General features: G+C 40.8%; 1 protein-coding gene across 9 annotated transcripts in view; it reads left to right on the forward strand.

Moving 5' to 3' along the window:
* The window catches only part of LOC143033486 (protein FAM135A), a 1114982-nt gene that overhangs the window by 122794 nt on the left and 984688 nt on the right, over window positions 1-7500 (forward strand). For 7 of the 9 annotated variants that reach the window (XR_012967181.1, XM_076198980.1, XM_076198982.1 and 4 more), the window contains exon 2: window positions 4436-7500. This exon is cut by the window's right edge and continues 572 nt beyond it. The gene's annotated coding sequence lies outside the window, so the exon portion shown is untranslated. The remainder of the gene's footprint in view (window positions 1-4435) is intronic. The other 2 variants (XM_076198978.1, XM_076198979.1) reach the window with 2 other exon arrangements.

Genomic DNA, 7500 nt, shown 5'->3' on the forward strand with positions numbered 1-7500 from the left:
CGCGCGCTTCTGTTCAATTGTGCGCGCGCCAACTAAAACTATATTACCATTACTGTAAAGACCTTAGTTCAGGCCCTCCATTCCCCGTAGGAGTTGTTGCCGTTATGGAATGTAGTATACTAACGCTTCTATCCTTGTGGACAATCTCGCACCACTGTCGTGCTACTCTGGAGTAAGTATCCTTATATGGTCGTAATAGAATAGCACTTCCCGCAGATATATCTTGATAGCCTAGTTGGAAAGTCACTGTCGCACTTGTCATGAGGATGCCGGGTTCGAGCCCTGGGAAGTACCACATTTCAGTTTCAGCATGCTGGCCTTTGATGGCTTAGAATTAAAGTGCATTGTGGTTGTTAATATATATATATATGCAAAGAAATCACAAAACACACGTGATAAACTATTTTTGCAGAAACCACCGGGAATTTTAAAAAACAGATACCGAACGTTTTCGTCTATTTAGACATTTTCAAAGGTACAAAAACGCAATACAGAAAGAAACAATAAATACATAAGAAGACAAGGATACTCGGAGAGGTCCCATGTTACATTTTATCACACACAATTTTGTCAATAATAAAATTGTCCAATTTAAATAAACCCAAACTCAAGTTCATGTTATTTCCAAAATTTCTTTTTATAAAACAAGATTCAATAATATTTCTTTCTATAATATTATTACAAGAAGTAATTATTTTAGAATTTCCTCAGTCAATATTATGACCATAATCCCTTTGGTGGACAAATAATCCACTGGACACTTGCCCCGTTCTAATACTATATTTATGTTGGCCTATTCTTTTTTCTAAGCCTTTACCTGTTAGGCCTATATAAATAAAATCACAGTTTTTACATGGTATATTATAAATACATCCTTCTTTACTTCTTGGAGAATTTTTAATTAACAGACTCTTAATGTTATTATTATTTTTGAATACTATCTGGATACCAAATTTTTAAAAAATGCTAGGAAGATGGATTAAATTTTCGTGGTACGGAATTAACATATTTTTATAATTAAATGGTTTGACCTGCGAAGTATTAAGAAAACATTTCCTAGCTTTGATTTTTGTTTTTTGTTTTATCAAAGCTAGGAAATTTTTTCTTAATACTTCGCAGGTGAAACCATTTAATTATAAAAATATGTTAACAATTCCGTACCACGAAAATTTAATCCATCTTCCTAGCATTTTTTAAAAATTTGGTATCCAGATAGTATTCAAAAATAATAATAACATTAAGAGTCTGTTAATTAAAAATTCTCCAAGAAGTAAAGAAGGATGTATTTATAATATACCATGTAAAAACTGTGATTTTATTTATATAGGCCAAACAGGCAAAGGCTTAGAAAAAAGAATAGGCCAACATATATATAGTATTAGAACGGGGCAGTCCAGTGGATTATTTGTCCACCAAAGGGATTATTGTCATAATATTGACTGGGGAAATTCTAAAATAATTACTTCTTGTAATAATATTATAGAAAGAAATATTATTGAATCTTGTTTTATAAAAAGAAATTTTGGAAATAACATGAACTTGAGTTTGGGTTTATTTAAATTGGACAATTTTATTATTGACAAAATTGTGTGTGATAAAATGTAACATGGGACCTCTCGGAGTATCCTTGTCTTCTTATGTATTTATTGTTTCTTTCTGTATTGCGTTTTTTGTACCTTTGAAAATGTCTAAATAGACGAAAACGTTCGGTATCTGTTTTTTTTTTTTAATTTCCCGGTGGTTTCTGCAATATATATATATATATATATATATATATATATATATATATATATATATATATATATATACATATACATACATATATATGAGTGTATTTGACGCAGGAAAGCTCATAATGATGGCAGAGGTACTTTATTCTGTTACGTTTCGGCTGTATGCTTTCCTCAGAGAGAATGGCAGACATACATCTTCGTCTTATATACATATGCTCCGGGGATTCTGTCTCGTTGTCACGGGATTTTGGCTCGTCGGATATCTTGTGGGCTTGTTTCGCTGGTTGTCTTGGACAACCCATACCGTGACCCGTACTTGTCCATCTTGTTTTCTTTGTTAGTTTTGTTTCCACTACTATAACCTTTCCGGTGGTGTATTCATATTCGCCACCCTGCCAACTGGTTTCTGGTAAGGTATTTCTCTGGTGTCACCTTATTATATTAGGTGAAACCTTACATATCTATAGGGTGCCCAATGGTCCACGCCGTCATTATAACTGTACCCCATATATCTATGAGAAATTTCCCTGTTCGCCATCAGGGACGTGCCAATTAGCAGTGGGTCCTGCGACTGTTTGAGCTGCTCTTTGCCTGATCTTTCTTACAAAACCGGTTCGATATGGGTGACCCTGCAGAGATTTCCTCTCTATCGACATAGCTTTTGTAATCATTAAGATTCTCAAGCCTATCTACCAAGTCAAGGTGTCAACTCTCGGATAGGGAATTTAAAACAATGAAAATGTTGAAAATGGGAAAAGTATCATGGATAGCCGGAGTAATATACGAGATGTTGAAAAAGAGTTATGCGAAATGTGCTGAGAATAAATTGCTAAAGTTAGGAGAAATCCCCAGAAGATGAGAAGGTAAATGTACCATTTTACAAAGATAATGGTGACAGAAAGGGGTATAATAACTCTGAAGGTGCATTTATTTGTTAATATACCAGGAAAAATATACACATGATATTAATAAATCGGATAAGGGAGCTCAAAAAAAAAAAAAAAAAGAGTAAGGTGATTTTAGACAAGGAAGTAGTTGTATACACTAAGTATTCATCCTAAAACAAATTGGTGAAAATTACGTAGATGAGAGTAGAGATCGATGAGTGGCGGTTATATACTTGAAATGTAGAAAATAGCGCTTGCAGTTCCCAAGAGAATGGGAGTCAGAAATCGGTCTTCCCCTGGCATCGAAAGTACAGTCAGCACGGATCATATTGCATACTTGGGAATTATGAGCGAAAGTTTTCGATCAAGTTGTTTAAGAAATAACAAAAATAATTAAATACTTACGCCGTTAATGCTACTTCCCGATGGGAAAGCCCTTGGGGTTGATGACTTGCTAGAGTCTCTTGGGGACAGAATCGGCCAAATTCTGACTGTGGGAAGTAGGAATTTCTTCTCCTACTTTCCGGATGGCTATCTCAAGCTTGGGAATTGTAAACGTGTCCACTGGACGAAGGCATGCCTTTATTATGTCCCATAAGTTTTCTATGGGGTAAATATCGGGTGACTGACCAGGCCAGTCTTCTATGTAGTTGACCTCACTATCACTGAGCCACTTTTTGGCCGCCCTTGAGGTGTGGCAAGGGGCGCCGTCCTGCTGAAGGATCTCGCACCCGGTTTTCGCGAAACACTCCCCTAAATTCTCCTGCAGAAGGTTAATATAGCGCTCAGAGTTGACAGTCTGGCCCTTAGGGAGTATTACAAGGTTCCCCAAACCACCATAGCCAAGGGCGCCCCACACCATAAGATAGGGCGGGTGCTTAACGCTCGTCACCGTCAAGCGTGGGTCACACGCTGACGCGGTAGGAGACTTCCACACCTTCGTTCCCTTGCTCTCACTTATACAAAAGGTCGCTTCGTCGGTCCAAAGGACCTTACGCCACTGAACAAGGTCCCAGTCTTTATGATCCTTGGCAAATTGAACACTGCGTGCCTTTGTTTCGCAGTGACGAGGTGGCTTTACACGTGCTTTCACTTTCGAGTAATTTAACCGTTTCTGAATATTTTCCTGAATTGTCCTGTTGGAGACGTCACCGAGAAGCTTAGGGTTCTCTTCCTTCAACTCCTTTGCAGTTGTAGAAGGGTTAAGGTCCAACCCCTCCACCCGCGCGCCATTTTGTTAGGAGTCGGGACACAGTACACTCAGTCACACCTGTTGTCTTGGCTATTTCTCGTTCATTCTTTCCAACTTTATGTAGTTCAATCACTTTCACAATGTTATCACGCGCTGTGCGATTTCCAGGCATCACACAAGAGGCAGGGCACACCCCAAAAGTCAGTGAACACCGTGAGGAAAATCGAAGAAACTCGGTGACAACGCGAAAAAGAAAAAAATCCACTGAAGGACAGTCACACACTGACCGGTTTTGTCTCACGTGGCTATTGCATGGATGGATGGCTGAAGGTTGCCAGTTAGACACATTCTCCCGCACGGGTTTTTTTAAACGAGATATCACATGGGTCCCGAAAACGCTGACCGTTATGCATACTCGAAAAATTTGCTAAACGGTCTGCGCTAACTCTACTATCGGTGCATTCAACGAAGTTACCCATGCATGTGCGTGCGAACTGTCTTTCACCCGCAGTTTGTGATGGAAAAATAGCGCAATACTCATGGTAGAGTAAAAAAATAACCGTTGTTACAGTAAAGTATCCGTTTTTTTATGTAAACACTAATCTGTTCTCTCTTTCTTGCAGCAGCGCCATGAGGGGTAATGAGGGGACGGGACTTCTGCAGAAGTAGTGACCGGGCGCCCCCAAGACGAGCCCCTCGGACCAAATGCTGCTACATACTCCGGTCCTCTTACGCCGCCGCCGCCGCTGCTGCAGCTTCCTTGCTGGGCCTCGACCACCGCGTGCCCTCAGAGAGCCCACTTGGTAGGGCACTTGACTGCCCTACACTCGCGGCCCCGCGCCAGCCTCTTCATCACTGTTGCCGCCGCCGTCATCGTCGTCGTAGTCGGCGTTTACATTCTCCAAGTTGAGTGATCTGTAGGCCACAAGGAATTAAACCGAGAAGTTCACCCCCAGCAAAGTTTTCTCGAACCTGGCGTGTTTCACCACTCCAACCAGTAGCAACACACAAGCTTTAGGAGTAGCGTTTAGTGTAACGCTTGACCGCGGATAGGATCACGTCAAGCGGTGATCCTTAGCTGAAAAAGGTAGCCAGCGAAAGGTATATTAAGGTGAACGGGACGTTCCTCGAGGTACGCTGCAGTCGCCTGTATTGCAGGTGCCCTCTTAGATCGAGGCGGCCCTCATCGCTCTCGCTATTCGTCTTCCAGGTTCTCCGGTTGGCACGTTTCACCCAGCCATCCTTGTATGACACGTGGCGGGACGTTGGCTGGCAGGCTTGCCCCAGGGAACTACTCTAGTACCTATAACACGGACATGGAGAAGTAGATGTCCAGATGGCATTATCATGTTATCGTGCCTCTGCCTTGCCCTTAGGAGGTTTATAAAGAAACTCTACCTAGATTCCAGCTTTAGGACCTTGTGAATGGTACTGATCTGCAGATATTTACCAAGGCCAAAGGAAGGGATTTTGATCACTAGAATCCCCAGAGACCTAAGGGAAAGCTAGTCTCAAGGTGTCTGCTTTAAGAAATAAGGTTTATGAAGAAAATTGTTTACCAGTCTCAGGAGAACCAAAGAAAATATGTTGATTTATATATGTTAAGGTAACTAATTTATAAATTGTTTGGGTAGCTCATAATATAAGGCCAAAGAAATAGCCACCTTGTGTTCTTGTTGATGAGTTGGACCCTGAAGTGAGAGTAATCTTGACAACAAATTTGCAGTGTTTACTTGGACTGAAAATGGTTCCAACATTGTAAGAGAAGTACTGTCTTTTCAGCCAAATTTTGTGCTCCATATTATCCTGTTGTCTTGTGTTGACCTCAGCAGGAGATGGAGAAATAGTGCACAGGGTTTTAGTAATTCGATACTGTTACAATACGAGTGCAAAAGTTAAGTGTGATTGGCACTGGGAGACAAATGTTTTATGCTGTAGTAGCAGAAACTTTATAATTGAAAAAAAAAAAAGTTGCCTCATTCTTTCATCATATCCTAGTACTTACTGGAAAGGCAGCAGCAACCAAGGTTGTGATTAATGGGATAGAATATAAGTAAAAGTTCCATCTGTCTTTGTCTGTGATGGTGGAACAGGAGTGAGAGGGGAAGAGGAGACATCAGTTGGACCACTTAACAATGTCAGGGGATTTAATTAAGGTGTAGGTAATTTATATGTTGTTCCAAGGAAAAGGACAGACACCCTGCTTAAACAGTATTCCTTTACATACAGGTTGAATAAAAGTCAAAGATTATAAAAGCGTGTCAAAAAAGGTGGTATGGATGTTATCAGTTCTGAGATTGTGGATGCAGCAGCCTCTACTCATCCAGATTGAGGTGATAGCTAGTATAAAGATGAAACACAGATATAGATTAGGAGTGCAAATCAAGTGGAGTGTAACTTGAGAAAGAACCGAACAGGAAGGTGGAAGTGGGTAACAAATACAAAGAAGAAGAGTAGAAGTAAGTTTGGGTAAAGACAGTGTACACATCGGTACCATAAACTGGAGTAGACATCACCAATAATTTGAAAACAATCCAACATTTTTAACATATGGAAGCAGATGATGAACAAGTTGACATTGACCACAGGAACTCTATTGATATAGATATTGAAAATTCAATTTAGATTTCTCCTCATAAATAGATAAATGGTTATGTTCCTTATGGATACAGACCTTCAATCGCAAGGAGTCTGAAGTGTTGAGTTGAAATAATTTGTGCTGTAAAGGATAGAGCATCCAATGTGTCAACACACTTTGAGACTGGTGTCAGCACTTTCCCTCTCAATAAGAATGACCACCGAAGAGAAGGGGACTTTGTGTAATGTCATATTACTTTTTTTTTCCTATGAAAGCCTCGATACGTAAACTGTTGTACAAAAATTATAGGTTCACGATACTCCTGCAGTTTTATAGAAATCTAAAGAAGAGTTTTTTTCTGTGATTTGTAATAAAAGTTGAAAGTACATAGAAAGAACTAATCAGTGACATGAAATTATGACCTGGTGAATCCTGGTGGAACGTAAATGAGAAAGTATACTCTTGTCACAACATGGATAAATTGAGTGATCATGCATTGTGCTTGTACAACTAAAAGTGAATTATAATTCAGAGATTGAATCCCAGAAAAGCAGCGTGATCAGTATCAACTCATTAGTGATGCAGGTACAACAGCCCACCACATTGTGAGAGGGCTTGGAATTGCTCCCCTCTCCCCCTACACACACCTACCTGTCTACCTGCCTGCCTGCCAACCTACCTGCCAGCCTCTCCAGCAACGCCTGTCCACCCCTCAGGCTGGTATTAGTTTCTACTTGTGGGGCCTGGACAGCACACTCGCTCGCCTGTGTCCCATCTGGGGACAGACTCGAAGTTGTCCCAAGGGAAGGGGCATATATTGTCTGTCTGCCATCCAGCGCCAACGCTCATACACACACGCTCACTATCTTCACTGATTTCTTCATTGCCATCACCATCGTTGTCATCAGTGACTGCCAGGGCCTGCAGTCATTCCTTCCATTACTTATCCTCCCTATCCCATTTGCCAACCCATTCCTTTCCGGATCACATGGTTGGTGACCCAGTTCATTTCAGGTGTTTGCCTCAACCACTGCTACACTCATTTATGGTAGTAATTGCTCATTGTGTCTAGCCTCCTCCAACTGGGTGGCGGCCACCACCACCACCCCG

Source organism: Oratosquilla oratoria, chromosome 15 (assembly GCF_046742065.1).
Source record: "Oratosquilla oratoria isolate Oo_2021 chromosome 15, ASM4674206v1, whole genome shotgun sequence".
Classification (NCBI taxonomy): Eukaryota; Metazoa; Arthropoda; class Malacostraca; order Stomatopoda; family Squillidae; genus Oratosquilla; species Oratosquilla oratoria.